Here is a 20,477-nt window from a genome sequence, read left to right as displayed (position 1 = left end):
CTTCTCCAATCTTGTGGCCACTGCTGAGTTTTCCAAACTTGCTGGCATATTGAGTGTAGCACCTTAACAGCATCATCTTTTAAAATTTTAAATAGTTCAGCTGGAATACCATCACTTCCACTGGCCAAACGTCCAACGTCTGGAAGGCCATCCCTGCTTTACAAACAACCCTGTGACACTTGGGACATCTTCATCTCTGAATGCATAGATGTGAAGCCTGAGGCCAAAAACATTTCTTCGTTCAAGGCCTCACCCTTTGCCAACAGCAGAGGTGGAAGCTAAAAATAGCTCTCATTAATCTGAATCCCATTGAAGCACAACTCATTGATAATAATCAACGCATTCCATTTGCCTAAAGCCAGCCTTCAGCAACCTAGTGCCTGCCAGATGTTGATGGACTACCAATCCCATCAACCTTGACTATTGGCCATGTTGGCTGGGGCTGATGGGAGTTGGAGTACAAAACATCTAGAGGGCACCAGGTTGGGGAAGGCTAGCTTCAGCTCATGTATTAATAAAGGGGGGGGGAATAGTAGTTATTTTATAAAATAAAATAAAAAATACTCAGTTTAAGGGGTTTCCTGCATGTCCTGTAGAGGGAAGTGAGGGGTAGACGGGGACCATTAACATGAGAAGGTAGCCCATCTAGAGCAGGGATGTCCAACATGTCAATCACAATCTACTGGTCGGGGTGTCCCTCGTCCCTCGTCGATCGCGTGATCCTGATCGATTGCCCCCCCATAAAACTCAACAACTTTAAACGGTTGGATGATGTCTTGTACGCCTCCTTCCAAAAACTCATGAAGCCAAGCTGGTATCAAACATATTGCTCAGTGAGGCCAAGAGTAGGGGTCTTGTCTGGGCAGTCCCGGACCTCCATACACTCTGCCAGGCCTTACGCCCCAGGGAGGTCACTTCTGTGCTGCTAACGCAAGAGTTTGACTTCACTCCCGGAGGCGCACTCTACAGCATGGGTAGGCAAACTAAGGCCTGGGGGCCAGATCCAGCCTAATTGCCTTCTAAATCTGGTCCACGGACGGTCCAGGAATCAGCGTGTTTTTACATGAATAGAATGTGTCCTTTTATTTAAAATGCATCTCTGGGTTATTTGTGGGGCATAGGAATTCGTTCATATTTTTTTCCAAAATATGGTCTGGCCCCCCACAAGGTCTGAGGGACAGTGGACTGAAAAAGTTTGCTAACCCCTGGTCTCTCGAGACAGACCATTGCCAACAACCTTTTATAATGGCTTCCTAACAACGGATGTATAAGGTTATAAGCCAAGGCCATGATTTGCCCTCCAACCTCTATGTAAGGGTTGCTCCCAGTCAGCTCACCTGGTCCACCCCGCAATGTCTCTCTCAGGCAGGCTACAAGTCTAGCCAAAGAAGACAACATGGTCTCCAGGCTTCCCCTGACTTGTTTACTGAGGCTGTCTAAACAGATGTTTAACCCACGTGATTAGTGCTTGGACAGGTAAGGATCAGAGGGAATCTGGCCCTTTTGCGATGGTATGTCTGAGCTACTGTTTTTAGAAGGGTTCAGGGGAGGTATGATTTGGCGAAAATTGGGAGGAGTCAGGGGTAGGACTGGTGCATTCATTAAAGGTAAAGTCGTGACCAACTCTGGGGTTGCGGCGCTCATCTCGCTTTATTGGCCGGCGTACAGCATGACTAAGCCGCTTCGGGGGGAACCAGAGCAGCTCACGGAAACGCCATTTACCTTCCTGCCAGAGTGGTACCTATTTATCTACTGGCACTTTGACATGCTAGGTTGGCAGGAGCAGGGACCAAGCAACGGGAGCTCACCCCGTCGCGGGGATTCAAACCACCGACCTTCTGATCGGCAAGTCCTAGGCTCTGTGGTTTAACCCACAGCGCCACCCGCGTCCCTGGTGCATTCATTAAGGCCCCCTAAATTAGCATCATAACTGAGGTTTGGGCTGGGTGTTCATCAGTATGCAGATGATACCCAGCTCTACCTCTCTTTTAAATCAGAACCAGTGAAGGCGGTGAAGGTCCTGTGTGAGTGTCTGGAAGCGGTTGGAGGATGGATGGCGGCTAACAGATTGAGGTTGAATCCTGACAAGACAGAAGTACTGTTTTTGGGGGACAGGAGGCAGGCAGGTGTGGAGGATTCCCTGGTCCTGAATGGGGTAACTGTGCCCCTGAAGGACCAGGTGCGCAGCCTGGGAGTCATTTTGGACTCACAGCTGTCCATGGAGGCACAGGTCAAATCTGTATCCAGGGCAGCTGTTTACCAGCTCCATCTGGTACGTAGGCTGAGACCCTATCTGCCTGCAGACTGTCTCGCCAGAGTGGTACATGCTCTGGTTATCTCCCGCTTGGACTACTGCAATGCGCTCTACGTGGGGCTACCTTTGAAGGTGACCCGGAAACTACAACTAATCCAGAATGCGGCAGCTAGACTGGTGACTGGGAGCGGCCGCCGAGACCATATAACACCGGTCTTGAAAGACCTACATTGGCTCCCAGTACGTTTCCGAGCACAATTCAAAGTGTTGGTGCTGACCTTTAAAGCCCTAAATGGCCTCGGTCCAGTATACCTGAAGGAGCGTCTCCTCCCCCATCGTCCTGCCCGGACACTGAGGTCCAGCTCCGAGGGCCTTCTGGCGGTTCCCTCACTGCGAGAGGTCAAGTTACAGGGAACCAGGCAGAGGGCCTTCTCGGTAGTGGCCCCCACCCTGTGGAATGCCCTCCCATCAGATGTCAAAGCAATAAACAACTACCTGACATTCAGAAGACATCTGAAGGCAGCCCTGTTCAGGGAAGTTTTTAATATGTGACATTTTAGTGTATTTTTCATCCTTGTTGGAAGCCGCCCAGAGTGGCTGGGGAAACCCAGCCAGATGGGCGGGGTACAAATAATAAATTATTATTATTATTATTATAACATGAGTCCTAGGTCTTCCTTGGTCACTCCTGCCTTCTAGCAACTGTGCTCACGGCACACTGTAGAAGACAAATGCAAGGCCTCCAACTGCAGAGCCACTTGCAAAGTAATTCCTATGAACCGACTCCCAAGGGAAAGAGGAAGCAACAGCCACTTAGGGCCCTGTAAAGCCAGGAGAAACACCTCTTCACCTGTGACTGCGTCATCTCTCTATCTGTAATTACTCCACTGTGCTCAGGGCTACTTCAGATTTTCCACGCTTCTGACTAATGCCAAACAATTATTTAGGTAAGTGTGGGCCTGCCAGAGGCGGCATGCAATGAAGAAGCCATGAGAGCTGGTGAAATCGATCACAAAAGGTAAAAATGGGGAAGCAACAGCTTGCTGAAGGAGCAATATAGTAGGAGAAAATGGAAAAATACTACAAGACAATGTCTGGGTGGCCACAGGTTCCCCATCTCTCTTTCTCATGCACAAGCAGAATGGTGCAACATTCCTGCCTGGACCACGGGCAAAGGTACCAATCCTATGCATGCTTAGAATAAAGGAAAACACAGAGAAAGCTCCTTGGAAAACCATGGTTTGCTGTTGCAGCAAAACTTGGCAAACTCTGGTATATCCAAGCCATAATTTGCTCTTCAATCAGCCTCTCAAACCAGTGTCAAACTGTTGTCTGGGATCCTGGTTTAAGAGTAAACAATGACTTCAGCAAACCAGAAGTCAGTTTAGAAATCGCAGCATGTGAAGGGAGGAGGACGAGGGAACATGTGCGCCTGAGGCTCCCGGGGACTCTGCTTGTGCATTGTAACACAGGGGTGGAGAACCTTAGAAACCACCAGATGTTGTTGAACTACAACTCCCATCATCCCCAGCAGGCATGGTCAATGGCCAGGGATGATGGGAGTTGTAGTTCAGCAAAACCTGCAGGGCCAAAGGTTCCCTACCCTTGATGTAACGCCAAACCACAGTTCAACCACAGTTTGGCGTTACATTCAACCACAGTTTGGCGTTACATCTGAGTATCCACAGGCCTTTGATAGGTAGACCCAGATGGGTGTTCATTCTTTATTATTTCCAATTAGGCCAACCTGAATACATTAAATTTTATACCATGGATTATTAACACAGAATGAGAACTCTTGACTGCTAAAGTATTTATCTTAGGCTGCCTATACAGCCACCGTTCATAGCTTTTATTTTTGTTACAGACAGTTGCCAACAAAAAAGGTATTGTTTACTATTATCTAAGTGCCACTCCTGTTCATGTATTTGACTTGGACAAGCAAATGTCCCAGAATCAGAAAAGGCACAGCCAGAAGCATTATCTAGTTAGAACAAATCCTCTTACCTAGTGTCAATGGGTACAAAATTGAGCAAGAGGCAAGACACATTCTTTTGACTTACCGTATTTTTCGCTCTATAAGATGCACCAGACCATAAGACGCACCTAGTTTTTGGAGGAGGAAAATAAGGGGGGGGGGGGATTCTGAATCCCAGAAGCCAGAACAGCAAGAGGGATCACTGCGCAGTGAAAGCAGCAATCCCTCTTGCTGTTCTGGCTTCTGGGATAGCTGCGCAGCCTGCATTCGCTCCATAAGACGTACACACATTTCCCCTTACTTTTTAGGAGAGAAAAAGTGAGTCTTATAGAGCAAAAAATACGGTATTTGCTTGCTAATGAGGACAGACCAGTTGCCTCCACAGAATAGCAGACCATAAGAGTAGAATCACAGATCTGGGGTGCTTGGCCCCTGACTTTTCTCCTACAACACCCATCAACTAATTTCCTGAAATGTTGGCTGGGAACAGCTAAGGAATTTTTGAAGTACAGCTAAAACAAACAGCCTCCTCAGTCTGCTTCCTGCTGATAGCATCACCACCTACTCCAGGGGTGGGAAACCTGTGGCCTTCCAGATGTTTTCCTTTCCAGATGTTTTCATAGAACCATAGAGTTTAAGGGACCCTGAGAATCACCTGCAATACAGGAATATGCAACTGTCCCTTATGGGGATCAAACCTGCAACCTTGGCATTATCAGCACCGCACTCCAACCAACCAAGCTATCCAGCCCTTGCTGAAATACAACTCCCATCAGCCTCTTCCAGCATGGCCAATGGGAACTGTAGCAACATCTGAATGGCCACCAGTTCCCCATCCCTGGCCTATTCTTTGATCTAGGGCTCCTGACACAATCAGTTCCCTTTCTGTAAATGCCCACAACTTGCTGTGGCAGCAATGCATATTATACCGTAAGTATCAACACAGTAATCTCAAAAAGGAATATAAATCTCAAGTGCATCAATGCATACTTACCCAGGAGTAATGGGAGCTTGTTTTGTACACGCAACCTTGCTGATCGGATTTAGCAGGCAACGACCCAAAGCGGATCAGTCAAAACTTCAAATGTTTGTTGAAAACTACAAGAGATGCAATATAAGCGCATTAGTTGCTGGTACGCGAGGCCATCTAAATTGTAGCTATTTCAAGTGCGCCATAGTTTCCACTGATGGAAAATAGTCGCCAGGTAAGCTCCAGTTCGCTGCCTGTGCTAGGAGTGCTCATTGTTGCTAAATTCTCAGTCGTATTAGACAATGCCCAGTTGCACAAGATGCCAAAGTTGTTTTGCTTAACCTTTTAACTTTGAACAATCCCACAGGTCCACATAGGGAGCTTTGGTTCAGTTTATTGCTAGCTGCCCAGCTGTGTTTGACCAGTAAGTGGAAGTCACCTAAACCCAGTGCAAACTGTCAACGCTACAGCAAACAGATGCAGGGCAGCAGTTCTCAAAATTATGGTCCACAAACCACTGCTACATCCAGGTGGTCTACAATTTGCCTGTGGATGTGTGGTTGAAGATCAGAGATGGCACACCCATTGCAATAAACAGCTGTACCGATTTGTTTTAATTAAAACACAGTTATTCAAAAGTTGCAATACAGCTTTGTCCACAGAATGATCACTCCAATCCTTAATGCCTCATCACTGTCATGTTGGCTCATCAAATAGAATTATAGAGTTGGAAGGGACCCCAAGGGTCATCTAGTCCAACCCTCTGTACTGCAGGAATCTTAACTAGATCATCCATGACAGATGGCCATCCAACCGCTGCTTAAAAACCTCCAAAGAAGGAGAGTCCACAACCTCTCTGAAGGGAGACCCTCAAAAGGATCCCAACTACCGATCTAATTTACTAGATCAGTCTGATTTTTGCTTCTACTATTCCTTATATTGTGCTTCATTGTATTACAGTTTGGATTCTACAGCATACAATAAATCCAATCTATAAGAAATAAAAGAAGCAACAAAAGTACAATTAATGCGTACAGCATCTAGCACAGTACATTGCAATTGCTGTCAAAAGCAGAAAACTCATTGTGTGGGCTACAACGGAATGTCTAGGCAACTTTTTTTGCAGTGAAATGTATTATTATTAATTTCATTTTCACAACGCTTTATATTTTTAAAAGAAAATATTTCAAAGCAGTTTGCAACACATTAAAACATCAGATAAAGCAATCCAGAATAAACCAAATGCAAGCTTCAAGGAAAATATTTCAGATCCTTCTCTGACAATTTGCTTTCCCCATACAGTGGTGCCTCACAAGACGAAAAGAATCCGTTCCGTGAGGCTTTTTCGTCTTGCGAAGCAAGCCCATTGACAGCTTAGCGGATTAGCGCTATTAGCGGTCTAGCGGCTTTTAGCGATCAGCTGAGAAGCGGCTTATCAGCAGAACAGCTGATAAGCGGCTTAGCGCTTAGGGAAAGGGCAGAAAAAAGCGGGGGGAAACCGCGGGAACTCGCAATATTTTTTCGTCTTGCGAAGCAACCCCATAGAGAAAATCGTTTAGCGAAGCGCCTCCAAAACGGAAAACCCTTTCGTCTAGCGGGTTTTCCGTCTTGTGAGGCGTTCGTCTTGCGGGGCACCACTGTATTTATTTACCCACTTGATTTCTAGAGCTGCCCCACAGCAGAGGTTCTCTAGGAAGCCAATATAGTGTTGAAACAGAAATTTAAAAGCAAGATCCAAGAAGCATAGAATCCTAATATCCCCTCTTCCTTCATCTGATTTCCACTTTTCACCTATCTAAACTTTCAGGAAGAGGCTGTTCCATCTCCCTTTCAGTCTAAATGCATATTAAATATTTGAATACTGTTTGGCATCCCACTTTTCCTTATTCCAGACAGCCCATTTTTATTCTATTTTGAAACAGCATTTATTTGTGCTTTTTAAGCATAATATTGATTATAAATGTGATTGCTTTCTATAGGTATCTCATTTGTTTTTATTCTTCTTTATTTTTTACGTTTATATACCACCCTACATCCAAAGTTCTCAGAGCAGTTCACAACATAAAAATGCAAAATGAAAACACAAATATTAATGTCTGGATGTGGTTTGGCTCCCAATTTACTCAAGACTGGTTGTATTTTGTATTGGCGATCATTTTTTAAATTTTGGTATCCATTAGAAATTGTGACTGCATCTTCCAGAAAAACTGGGAAAGACCCCTCTATGAAACTCTGGGGAGTCCCTGCTGGCCAAAAGAGATAGCACAGAGCAAGGTGGATCAATGGCATGATTTAGTTATAAGGCAGCTTCTTAAGTTCCTAAAATAGTGATGGAGAACCTGTAGCCCCCCATAAGTTGCTGGACTCCCAAAGTCCATCAACCCCCAGCCAGTAGGGCCGATGGGCAGTAAGGATATAAACTGGCTTCCAGCAGCAACCTTTGAGAGCCATCACATCCCAATTCCCACCCTTACCCTAAGGAGACTAGTGTGCCTGTGGAAATGACCTGGAACACATCCAAACCTCAAAGCAGGCGCAATCTTCCTATCACTTCCAGCGCAAGGCTTTTCGTCACCCCATCAGCTGTGACAAATGCCGGGCTGGGCACGCCTATGAGGTGACCCACAAACTGACCTCCTGCATTTTCCTCTTTGCTAAAGAGCTTTAATCTCCAGAGGTGAATCACAGCGACGTCCCAGCAGAACGAGCAAAAGCAGCGTTGTTGTTGTTGTTCATAGAATCATAAGAGTTGGAAAGGGTCACCAGGGTCATCTAGTCCAACCCCCTCACCCAACATGGGGCTCAAACCCATGACCCTGAGATTAGGATTCTCATGCTCTACCTACCAAGCTACTACTACTACTACTACTATTCTCCTGTATTCACTTTTTCACCCTGGGCACCAGCAACGCGCTTAAAACAAAGGCACCCTAGCCAGAAAGCCACCGGATCTCTCTAAAAAAAGATCCCCCCGGGGCTCTTCTTAAAGCCTCCTGCCCTAAGCGCACTCAGGATCGGGGGATGTGGATTTGAGCCCTACGATGGGCAAACGATTCCTACGGGGGGATGGACTAGATGACTTTCAGAGGGCCCTTCCAATTGTATGATTCCTGCCGCTGCCTTCCAAGGAGGCATCGCTAGCGGTCTGAAACGGGTCGGGGAGAGATCGGGTCGGGGTGAAATCGATGCCTCAACCCCCTTGGGGGGGGGGAGTGACGGCGGGGGAGAGACCATCTCCCGGACCAGCCCTGGGGGAAAGACCCGGTTCCGACGTTCATCCCGCGCAGCATCAGCGCCCAAAGCTGGGTTTCCTCGTTCCCGTAGAAACCGAAACCGCGAGGCAAACCGAGGCGCTTTTGCCCTGCCTGGTGGGGCTGCTTCTCGGGGGACTTACCTGGGCGCCGTTTCCCGCAACGAGTGTGGCGGCAGCAAGAGCAGCTGGAGATTGTGCACTGCCGTCGCTAAGACGCGCCGACGAATGAAGAAAAAGCAGCCGCCGAGGCGACTTCGGGGCAGGAGCGAAGAGCTCGCAGACACGTGATCGCCAGCCAGAGGAGGAGGAGGAAGAGGAGCCGCGGAGGGCGGCGTCACGTGACGCGATTGCGACGAGGAGGCGGGAGGGATAACAATGGAAGGAGGCCGGGAGAGCGGCTGGCTTGATCGGAAAGACCAGGAGGAAGGCGGGGGGGCCGGGGAAATGAAAGCGAAGCAGGATTGCAGCCCGTCTGGGTCCCGCAAGTTTGATAAGGAGGCGCCGAAGGCTTGGGCAGATCAATTCAGTGAGGAAATACTTTATTTAGCAGAAGGCACTTTTTTAGCGCTGCACATTTAGCAGATATTTAGCAGAAGTCACATTCATATATATGTATATATATGTATATAGGTAAAGGGACCCTTGACCATTAGGTCCAGTCATGACCAACTCTGGGGTTGCGGCGCTCATCTCGCTTTATTGGCCGAGGGAGCTGGCATACAGCTTCCGGGTCATGTGGCCAGCATGACTAAGCCGCTTCTGGCAAACCAGAGCAGCGCACAGAAACACCTACCTTCCCACCACAGTGGTACCTATTTATCTATTTGCACTTTGATGTGCTTTTGAACTGCTAGGTTGGCAGGAGCAGGGACTGAGCAATGGGAGCTCACCCCGTCGCAGGGATTCGAAGCGCCAACCTGATCAGCAAGTCCTAGGCTCTGTGGTTTGACCCACAGCGCCACCCGTGTCCCTGTATAAACAGAACTGTTTCCTAGTTCTGCTGGATCTCTCAGCGGCGTTTGATACCATCAACCATAACATCCTTCTGGACCGTCTTGAGGGGCTGGGAGCTGGGGGCATTGTCATAAAGTGGTTCCACTCCTTCCTCCTGGGCCGTGTTCAGAAAGTGGTGGGGGGGGATGAGTGTTCAGACCCCTGGGCTTTCACTTGTGGGGTGCCTCAGGGTTCTGTCCTCTCCCCCATGCTTTTCAACATCTATATGCAGCCGCTGGGAGAGATCATCAGGGGGTTTGGGCTGGGTGTTCATCAGTATGCGGATGATACCCAGCTCTACCTCTCTTTCAAATCAGAACCAGTGAAGGTGGTGAAGGTCCTATGTGAGTGCCTGGAGGAGGTTGGAGGTTGGATGGCGGCTAACAGATTGAGGTTGAATCCTGACAAGACAGAAGTACTGTTCTTGGGGGACAGGTGACGGGGAGGTGTGGAGGATTCCCTGGTCCTAAAGGACCAGGTGCGCAGCTTGGGAGTCATTTTGGACTCGCAGCTGTCCATGGAGGCACAGGTCAAATCTGTATCCAGGGCAGCTGTCTACCAGCTCCATCTGGTACGCAGGCTGAGACCCTATCTGCCTGCAGACTGTCTCGCCAGAGTGGTGCATGCTCTGGTTATCTCCCGCTTGGACTACTGCAATGCACTCTATGTGGGGCTACCTTTGAAGGTGACCCGGAAACTACAACTAATCCAGAACGCGGCAGCTAGACTGGTGACTGGGAGTGGCTGCCGAGACCACATAACACCGGTCTTAAAAGACCTACATTGGCTCCCAGTACGTTTCCGAGCACAATTCAAAGTATTGGTGCTGACCTTTAAAGCCCTAAACAGCCTCGGCCCAGTATACCTGAAGGAGCGTCTCCACCCCCATCGTTCTAAGCAGACACTGAGGTCCAGCACCGAGGGCCTTCTGGCGGTTCCCTCATTGCGAGAAGCAAAGCTACAGGGAACCAGGCAGAGGGCCTTCTTAGTAGTGGCGCCCACCCTGTGGAACGCCCTCCCTTCAGATGTCAAAGTGATAAACAATTACAAGTGATAAACAATTCAGAAGACATCTTAAGGCAGCCCTGTTCAGGGAAGTTTTTAATGTGTGATTTAAGTGTATTTTTGGTTTCTATGGAAGCTGCCCAGAGTGGCTGGGGAAACCCAGCCAGGTGGGCGCGGTACAAATAAATTATTATTATTATTATTATTATTATTATTATTATTATTAGCAACAATTGTGTAATTAAAGAAAATGGAAATCAAAAGTCGGACAACAAACAGCCACTTTCTTGCAGTGACCCAAATACAGAGAGAAAGATGATTGCTGCACTTGAGGACATCAGAAGCAGATATTTAGCAGGCGTCACATTCTTTTAAATATATACAATACACAATTGTGCAGTTAAAGAAAATGAAAATGAAAAGTCAAACAACAAACAGCCACTTTCTTGTGGTACCCCAAATAGAGAGTGAAGAGAGATGATTGCGGCACTTGAGAACATCAGAAGCCTCAGGGGTCCAGACCAAAGGCCTATAGCAGGGATAAGGAACCTCACACCCAGAACCCAAATGCAGCCATCCAGGCCCATTCTCCTTCCCAGGACATGCCCTTGCCTTCCTTTTATCCATCCCCCGTGGCATGCGGTCACGACTATGGAAACTAGGCTAGTACCCCAAATGTTCCCCTGGTGCCTCCTGCCCAAGGCCTGGAAAGTTTCTGAACAGCTTAGGGGGAAGGTGCAATGCTCACCCTTGCAATCAGTCTCCCTTGCAAGCCTCTGGCCCAAGGAGTTTAAGGTGGTGTACATGTTTCTCCTCCTTTTATTAACCCCCCCCCCGGCCCAGTTAGGCTGAGAGGCCCAAGGTCACTGTTATAAGAATTTTAAGGTCTCAAATAGAGAATAAATATTCATAAATGCACACATATCTCAATATATGAACCATGTGTCTGAAATAGTGTGGGAGAGCAATCCTGAAGCCCTTTGACTCTCCCAATGACCTCAAATGCAGTAAGGGAGGCAAATGGGGAAAGCCTTCCCATTGTCATTTTTGGCTTGCAAATCCTGTCTTAAGGGCACATTTGTGTATGAATAAGGTGAGCCTGTGACCTGGTTTCAGGAACTAAAGTATTAACCATCACAAAAGAATGGCCAGACTGCCTGGGTAATGCAATCAGTGACCATTACCAGGTATCCTGGGAGGCAGGATTTCTGCTGTAGACCGCCTCCTTCTGTGATGTATGTATGATGTTTTAGGGGGGTGGTCTTGGGCTACAAGGTGGACAATTTCAAAATTGTTTAGGGAAGTTTTTAACATTTGAAGTTTTATTCTGTTTAATGTTTTGCTGGGAGCTGTCCAGAGTGACTGGGGAAACCAGCTACAAATAATAAATCATCATCATCATCATCATCATCATCATCATCATCATTATTTATTTATTTAAAAGTCTTGCGCACCATTGTTCAGAGTTCTCCTCCCTCCTGTCTGTGGTGAGTGAGGACCCTGTTGCAACAGTTCCTTGAATAAAGATAAGGCTTACTAGCTGCTTTGCTTCTCAATTTTCTTCTTTGGCAATCACTCTTAGCCGAGTAAAATTGTCTTCCATAAACACGGTTTTAACAATGAGTCCGTAAGTGACTGTGGAGGCCAGTTCTGGATCCACACGTCCTTCCACAGTGGGGACATTGGTTTCTGGGCGGGAGTTGATCAGTGTGGATTTGCCAAGCGTGCCTTCCTCTTAGCACATTTCTCCTTTGCGTCCTGAGTTCGAGTGTCTTCAAAGCCCATGACACCTTCGGTAAAGGCTCTTCTACAACTGGCGCGCTCACAGGCCAGTGTTTCCCAGTTGTCAGTGTTTATACTACTTTTTTTTTTAGATTTGCCTTGAGACAATAGACTCTGGTTGACCTCCCTACCAATAGGGAACCCACTTAAAGACTCTATATGGGCTCTGGAATACCGCATAATAAGGGAATGGGAGCAGTTTTTCTTATAATAGTCACCCAGGGATTTTACCTGCCGGGAATAATGTGTCCTTGCATTAGGATAATGGCTGTAACTTGCTTGGATGGAGAGAGGTATGTGTGGGGAAATCCTGAATTTTGCCTGGCTTGAAAATAGCCTACTTTATAAAGGCAAGGATCATATCAGTTGCTCCTCAAACTTTTGTGCTTCTGACCATGTCCACCACTTTTATATTTTTCCTCTGCCCCCAGGTCACTTTAAAAATGTTCCCAAGTCCTGTCCCATCTGGTCCAGCATCTTTTTCCCACAGTGGCCAACCAGATGTTAACAGGGAGCATGAGCACAGCATCATTCTCCTCACTTGTGATTCCTAGCCAACAGTTACTCAGCGGCATACTGCCTCCGACAATGCAAGGATAATATAGTCATCGTGGCTAATAGCCATTGATAGACTTATCCATTATGTATTCAAAGACTAACAGGTTTCTAGAGAACAGGAAAGACCTGCTGGATCAGGTCAAAACCTTCATTTAGTCCTGCCTCCTGCAATGACCAAAGAGAGAACTATAGTGGAGGCGGCCTTAGACCAATCACACAGTTGGGTCCACTTAGTTCAGTAATGTTCACACTCACAGTGAGTGACTCTCCAAGCAGGCCGGGTCATCATCTCCACCAGTTGCAAATTTGGCAGGTGGGCGTGGCCACCCATCTGTCAATCACAGTGACACCTGGTGACATCTTTTGGCCTATGCAAATTGAAATCAAGCCATGCAGAGACATACGCTAGAGCAGGCATCCCCAAACTTGGCCCATCTCCAGATGTTTTGGGACTACAATTTCCATCATCCCTGACCACTGGTAGTGTTAGGGATGATGGGAATCGTAGTCCCAAAACATCTGGAGGGCCGAGTTTGGGGATGCCTGTGCTAGAGCTCTTCCAAACACTCTGCAAGAAAGACCTGGGTGATCGGCAGACGTCGTGGAGTTCTTGCAGAATGCTCTGCCAGGGACTTCTCAAGAACCAAGAGTCTTGCAAATAACATTGCAGACTGTTCTGTAAGACCTGACAACTGGCTGATAGCTGGGTGTTGCAAATGGTTTTGGAGGTGCCCTCGGTCAGCTCTTCAGTAGTGTTTTCAAAACACTTTCAGGGCACTTGAAGGTGAACCTGGCCATGCATTAAGCAGTTTTTGAGGCCTTGCTTGTTTGCTTACCTTTAGGATCAGTTAGGATGGTGGGCAGGAGTGATGGGTCTTCTCAGGGACAACCCCTTCCCTACAAAACTAATTTTCTAGGGATATGCAATTGGCGCCGTTTTTTTAAAATCCACAGCAATTAATTTGTTCCCATTGTTCTTAGGTCACTGCCATTTTTGAATATTATTTGCTTACAAATTTATTTACAAATCATAAATATTTATTTAAATCTGCTAGTTTTAAAATATCATGCTAGTTTTAGATTGCTTAGTCATTTTGTGCTAGGCTGTCTCTTGCTTTACATTGGTTTGTAGAATGTTTTAACAAAAGATGCAAGATGAATCGTAATGTCATACCTAAAGTACAACCTCTGAAACCCTTGTGTTTTGCTTGTTACTTTCTGCTAAAGCTCACAAAGGGCATTGGAAAGCATGCAGAATAACCCTGCATCAAACTTTGGGTTATGCAGAAGTTCATGTCAAACAAAACCTTTCTGCCATATCACCACTAATCTGCCCACAAATCCTGTTTGCTGGCCTGAGGAAAGCATCTAAAATGGAGAAACAAATTACGACAACATACCATGTCATGATCTTCCTGGCCTGCCAAGTTTCATACCAATTGTTTGGGGAGGGATAGTAACTCTAGGTGGGGAATGAACCTTGCTCCTTCTGGGCACCCCACCTTCAATTCAGCTCTCACCTGTGGCTCCAAGAAGCTGTCAGCATGCCACAGTGGCCACATCCTGGGAATGGTTTGAACTGAGCTGTTAAACCAGGTGAGGGCAGCCAAAGGGTATCAAACTCTTGGTGAGTCAGGAACTTCCCCTGCAGGCACCAGCAGACTGAACAGACAACAGCAATAGTGGGTCCAATGGTCAAGAAAATAGTTTCTGCACACATTGTAGAGGGAAGTGTGGGGCAGCTGGGGCTTGTCACCCTGGGAAGGAAGCTTATCTAGGAGAGGGGAAATTCTGACCCTAAACCTCTACTGCTTTGAAGCATATGTTTAGGAGAAGAAAAGGCTAAGGGAGTGAACCCTACACAAATCCAGAGTGGAGTCCCTAAGATGGATGGATGGTGTCTTGTACACTTCCTTTAAAGCCCTAAACGGCCTCGGCCCAGTACAGTGATACCTCAGGTTACATACGCTTCAGGTTATATACGCTTCAGGTTACAGACTCCGCTAACCCAGAAATAGCACCTCGGGTTAAGAACTTTACATCAGGATTAGAATAGAAATTGTGTGGCAGCAGCGGAAGGCCCCATTAGCTAAAATGGTGCTTCAGGTTAAGAACAGTTTCAGGTTAAGAACGGATCTCTGGAACGAATTAAGTATGTAACCAGAGGTACCACTGTATGCCTGAATAAGCGTCTCCACACTGAGGTCCAGCTCTGAGGGCCTTCTGGTGGTTCCCTCACTACAAGAAGTGAGGTTACAGGGAACCAGGCAGAGGGCCTTCTCGGTAGTGGCACCTGCCCTGTGGAACGGTTTCCCACCAGATGTCAAGGAAAACAACAACTACCACACTTTTAAAAGACATCTGAAGGCAGTTCTATTTAGGGAAGCTTTTAATGTTTGATGCATTACTGTATTTTAATATTTTGTTGGAAGCCGCCCAGAGTGGCTGGGGAAGCCCAGCCAGATGGGCGGGGTCTAAATAAATTATTATTATTATTCCTTCTGACAACTCCTTCAGCAAAGCTGGTGCCAAACATATTGCTCTGCTTTCCTTTGGACCACATCAGTGAGGCTGAGAGGGTGCGGGGGTCTTGTCAACTGGGCATCCCAGGGCCCCCACACACACTGCCCAGGGTTGTGCCTCAGGGAGGTCACTTCAGTGCTGTTCACCCTTAGAGGCGCACTCCATTATCTCTCAGCTAGAAAGAGGAAAATTGGTGTAGCAAATGAAAGAAAAATCCCACCTAAGCTCTCATGTGCTTGATTTAAAGAGAACTATCTGCTCACTTGCCTTGGTATATTTTTGGGGGAAGGGGGGTTGATTACACAAGGATGCTAATGTCATCTGAAGCTTATATATATGTGTGTGAGAGCATAAGAGAGAGAACGATTGTGGCATGAGGAAGAGCTCATACTGTGTGGTCCTGAAACAATGGCTGCTGGAAGCAGTCTTTGAACCACACATAATTCTTCACTCTACGTTATTTGTCTTGTAATTATCACCCACCTGCTCTATTATGTATAATTCACAAGCTTCCTGCTGTTCACCAGTCTTGCTTGTCACACTGAACCGGAAATTAGCTGCAACACTTTCCGCAAAAGCACAGGCTTCTGATCTTTCCCAGAACGTAGTCACAATGTATCATGAAGAAGCAACCATTAGATCTGCTCACCGCCGGAACTAGAAATATCAATGCTCCGTCAGGTAGAGCATGAGACTCTTAGTATCAGGGTCATGGGTTTGCACCCCATGTTGGGCAAAAGATTCCTGTATTGCAGTGGGTTGAACTTGATGACCCTCGTGGTCCCTTCCAACTCTATGATTCTTTGTTCCTATAAGTCTGTTCTGTTCCTTGATGTCCATATTCTATTAAAAGACTTGGGTGTGATTAATTCTATCCACGCTTGAAGTTGCAGGGTTCACACAGTGGAAAGCTCTGCAAGAATTTCCCCCACGCATGCACACACACAGCAGTTCCATGGACCCTTCCATAAACAATGGAATGGATATATTTAGCGGCAAACTAATTATCAGGGGGAAGAGAGGAGGAGGAGGGGAAGAAGAAGAAGAAGAAGAAGAAGAAGAAGAAGAAGAAGAAGAAGAAGAAGAAGAAGAAGAAGAATGGACCCTTCCATAAACAATGGAATAGATATATTTAGCGGCAAACTAATTATCAGGGGGAAGAGAAAAGAAGAAGAAGAAGGTGGTTTGTTATAATTAGTGAACAGTGTATCTTTTGAGACTATGATAGCAGATCCTAGAGCAGTGTTTCCCAAAGTTGGATCTCCAACTGTTTTTGGACTACAACTCCCATCACCAGGGCTCAGGGATGGAGCAAGCTTGTTTTCTCCTGCTCTGGAGGGTAGGACTTGAACCAACAGCTTCGAGTTACGAGATTCTGATTAAATATCGAAAAAAATTCTGACGATAAGAGCTGTTCGACAGTGGAATGGTCTCCCTTGGCAGGTGATGGAGTCCCCTTACTTGGAGATTTTAAAGCAGAGGTTAGATGGCCATCTGTCATGGATGCTTTAGCTGAGATTCTTGCAATGCAGGGGTTTCGACTAGATCAGTGTTTCCCAACCTTGTGCCTCCAGCTGTTTTTGGACTACAATTCCCATCATCCCTTGCCACTGGTCTTGCTAGTCAGGGATGATGGGAGTTGTAGTTCAAAAACAGCTGGAGGCACAAGGTTGGGAAACGCTGGACTAGATGACCCTTGGGGTCCCAAAGGCACTGTCCAATAGGCACTTGTCTCATTCCAGAAAGCATCCCCAAATCACAGGGATCACTGCTAGCTGTGATGGTGGTGGAATACACATGATAAACAACAATATATTGCTGTTCAACTATAACATTTCTGATATCAGGAACGTGCTGTGCTGTAAGATTGCCTGTAAAGGCCACAAGAACTTTTAAACATGATTGTAAAATAAACACATAATTTCAATATGTCTACTAAGTCTTCAACTCATTCATTAAGCATAATTATCACCTGGCATTTCTTCATAATTCCGTGTGGCCTACATATGAATGTGGTCTGCTAGCTTGTGACATTTTCATAAAATTAAACGTGTTAGGGTTAAACTTTGAAATAATAGTTCAGAGTGAGGGTTTTTAACTCAAATTCATGTTTGGTTGGATTAATCCAACCTTTAACCAAAAAAATCCATGGATTGTATGTTTAGCTTTTTGGATCCAGAACATCTAGATTGATTTGACTCCCTGGTTATTTCCAATACAACCCTAAGATTTATGTAAATGACAAGGAAGTGTCATGCAGATGACCCCAATGAATGAGTTTCACAGAGAAAAGATAAAGTATGTTTGCAGCCCCTAACATTGAAATACTTTCAGAAGCAAAGTGGGCCAGTGTGGTGTAGTGGTTATGAGCGATAGACTCGTAATCTGGTGAACCGGGTTCAAGTCTCCGCTCCTCCACATGCAGCTGCTGGGTGACCTTGGGCTAGTCACACTTCTCTGAGGTCTTTCAGCCCCACTCACCTCACAAAGTGTTTGTTGTGGGGGAGGAAGGGAAAGGAAAATGTTAGCTGCTTTGAGACTCCTTAGGGTAGTGATAAAGCGGGATATCAAATCCAAACTACTACTACTACTACTACTCTTCTTCTTCTTCTTCTTCTTCTTCTTCTTCTTCTTCTTCTTCTTCTTCTTCTTCTTCTTGCAGTTCCAACTTACAATGCCATCCAGGAGATCAAATGAGCTGCAAACATTTTTGGCCTGTTCACCAGGTAGTTGATGCAGGTAGTTATTTGTCTCGAAGGGGATTAAACTCAGTGTCCCATGCAGTCTAACTTTGCTGAGGAATGCATCTAATGACTAGGTACAGTACTGGAACAATCAGATCCAAGTTCCTCTGTTGAAATAGTAAGAAACTGTCTAACCTTTTCTCACATGCTGGTTGGACAAAGAGCAACTAAAAGAGAGTTGAGGGCCCTGGACTCTTCAGACTTGAGGTCCTCTAGATATTGTTGGACTACAGTTCACATCATATCTAATTTAGCTGCATTGTAGACAAATGGAAGTATGATGAGAAATAATTAAAGAATTACTTTTGGAAGTATGATGAGTCTTCTGTTTCTCTGATTGTACAGGGAAAACTATTAATGGTGTATCCTCAGAACAACACTTTCCTGACTATTTACAACCAAACCCTGGCTTCTGCAATATGTAGGTCAGAGTGACGGACTATGGTGGAACCCAGGTTCAAATTCCCATGTAGTCATGATGAACCTCACTGGGTGATTGTGGACAACTCATTGTATCTCAGCCTCACCTACTTCACAGGGGTGCTGTGAACATAAGATTATGAGGAAGTGGGGACGGTGCTCATTGCTGGAAAGTTGGGGTGTAAATGCAACATATAAACAAAGGAGGAAGCTTTCAAATGTTTCTGCCCCAAAGGTCTAGAACAAAAACATCAGACTAAAAGTAATAAAATATTGCCCCACCGGCTGACTTTGAAAAAAGAATTTTAGAACAGTTCTGTCCGGAAGTATATCAACCCTGGGACAGGTAGCAGAACTTCTCTCCTGAAATCTCCAGCGAGTCTTCCTCTTCATCAGCACAAAGTATACCCAGGCCTCTGTTGAAGAACAACTGGGGTGCCAATGGATGGCAAGACCTGACTCTAATGAAGAGTGCCACCTGCTGGCACTGCCTACCATGAATGAATCTGCCGTCATGCGGCTGAATAGCTCGTTGCAAAGGATAACAAGCAACGCGTTCCAGCCAGCTTTCCAACATTGACAGCAGACAAGACACATCTGGATGAAAATGCAGCTCTCTTCCTCAAAGTGTCAGGTTTTTCTGTTGAGCAAACCTGCTTTATTGTGGGTGGCGCTGTGGTCTAAACCACTGAGCCTCTTGGGCTTGCTGATCGGAAGGTTGGCGGTTCGAATCCCCGCGATAGGGTGAGCTCCTGCTGCTCTGTCCCACCTCCTGCCAACCTAGCAGTTCGAAAGCACACCAGTGCAAGTAGATAAATAGGTATCGCTGCGGCGGGAAGGTAAACAGTGTTTCCGTGCGCTCTGGCTCCTATCATGGTGTCCCTTTGTGTCAGAAGCAGTTTAGTCATGCTGGTCACATGACCCAGAAAGCTGTCTGTGGACAAACGCCAGCTCTCTTGGCCAGAAAGCGAGATGAGCACCACAACCCCAGTCACCTTTGACTGGACTTAACCGTCCAGGGGTCCTTTACCTTTCTTTACCTATTGCTGCAGTAGTAAAGCTCTGAGGCTTTTGCCTATAATCGAGTAATATAGAAATTTTATGAAATAAATAAATATCCTCCACCTCTCTGGGCTCCAGTTGCTGAGTCACAATAGTCCAGCATAAATTTCTGAATTAAAATTGTAAATGGAGTTTTAGAGGATTTTGTATGAAGCATTTTGGGTCTGAACTAATGCGGTGACCATGTTGGTACTGGAAATAAATTTTAAAAAAATGTCCAGTAGCACCTTAAAAAGGTAAAGGTACGCCTGCCCGTACGGGCCAGTCTTGCCAGACTCTAGGGTTGTGCGCTCATCTCACTCTATAGGCCAGGAGCCAGCGCTGTCCGCAGACACTTCCGGGTCACGTGGCCAGCGTGACAAGCTGCATCTGGCGAGCCAGCGCAGCACACGGAAACACCGTTTACCTTCCCGCTGGTAAGCGGTCCCTATTTATCTACTTGCACCCGGGGGTGCTTTCGAACTGCTAGGTTGGCAGGCGCTGGGACTGAACGACGGGAGTGCACCGCGCTGCGGGGATTCGAACCGCCGACCTTTCGATCGGCAAGTCCTAGGTGCTGAGGTTTTACCCACAGCACCACTCGCGTTCCTTAGTAGCACCTTAGAGACCAACTAAATTTGTTCTGGCTATAAGCTTTCATGTGTATGCACACTTGTTCAGATACACTGAAACAGAAGTTACCAGACCCTGATATAAAGTGGGAGGGTGGGGTGGGGTTTTTCTCAGAAGGGTAGTAGGAGATGGGTGATTGACTCAGTGGGTATGGTAAACCTGTTGACAACTGGTTGGTACTGTGTAAGACTCCAGACCTCACTTTCATCTTATTGGTATCTGTAGCAATAAATTTTTTATTGTCTCTCATCCAGTGGGATACCCTGGCTGCCAACTGAGGAAAGGTGAGGGGGAGAAACACAAAACCTTCCCCCATAGGAAAG

General features: G+C 46.5%; 1 protein-coding gene across 2 annotated transcripts in view; it reads right to left on the bottom strand.

Annotated features, from left to right (window-relative positions):
• SNX10 (sorting nexin 10) overlaps positions 1-8,751 on the bottom strand; it is a 48,037-nt gene extending 39,286 nt beyond the window's left edge. For both annotated transcript variants that reach the window (XM_079948098.1, XM_079948099.1), the window contains exons 1-2: positions 8,597-8,751; positions 5,227-5,330 (exon numbers count right to left, since the gene is read on the bottom strand). The gene's annotated coding sequence lies outside the window, so the exon portion shown is untranslated. The remainder of the gene's footprint in view (positions 1-5,226; positions 5,331-8,596) is intronic.
• Positions 8,752-20,477: the final 11,726 nt, after the last annotated feature.

The sequence above is a fragment of the Podarcis cretensis genome (assembly GCF_951804945.1).
Source record: "Podarcis cretensis genome assembly, chromosome: 12".
Taxonomy (NCBI): Eukaryota; Metazoa; Chordata; class Lepidosauria; order Squamata; family Lacertidae; genus Podarcis; species Podarcis cretensis.
This window is presented reverse-complemented; position numbering and strand designations above follow the sequence as displayed.